This window comes from Penaeus monodon, chromosome 19, assembly GCF_015228065.2.
Source record: "Penaeus monodon isolate SGIC_2016 chromosome 19, NSTDA_Pmon_1, whole genome shotgun sequence".
Lineage (NCBI taxonomy): Eukaryota > Metazoa > Arthropoda > Malacostraca > Decapoda > Penaeidae > Penaeus > Penaeus monodon.
In genome coordinates this window covers 40,980,204-40,980,602 of record NC_051404.1, presented here as the reverse complement: position 1 = coordinate 40,980,602, position 399 = coordinate 40,980,204, and positions in this window count along the sequence as shown.

Genomic DNA, 399 nt, shown 5'->3' with positions numbered 1-399 from the left:
GAGGATGGAAGATTCCAAATTTTAAACAAACGCAATAAAAAAAAAACGAAAATACAGATGGAATGTAATGGGTAGATGAGGAAAATGGAAAACAGAAGTCAACAATAAAATACTAGCTTGAATTTAACGGCAACAAAGAGGAAATGGAGATTGTGAAAAGACATTTTAGTAAGTGATCAAAAAAAAAAAAAAGTTAACGAGGAGAATTAATGGTTTTGTGGAGATGAGATGGTCGTAGTTGGAGATGAGTGATAAAAAAGCAGTAAAGAGAAGTAGAAGAGGAAGAATGCTGGATGATAAAATGATGGATGAGGATATTGCATGAGTTGAGAGAGGAGGGGGAGAGGGGATGTGGAAAGAGGGGGAGGCTGGTCAGATTGCAGGAAAATGGGTTTTAGG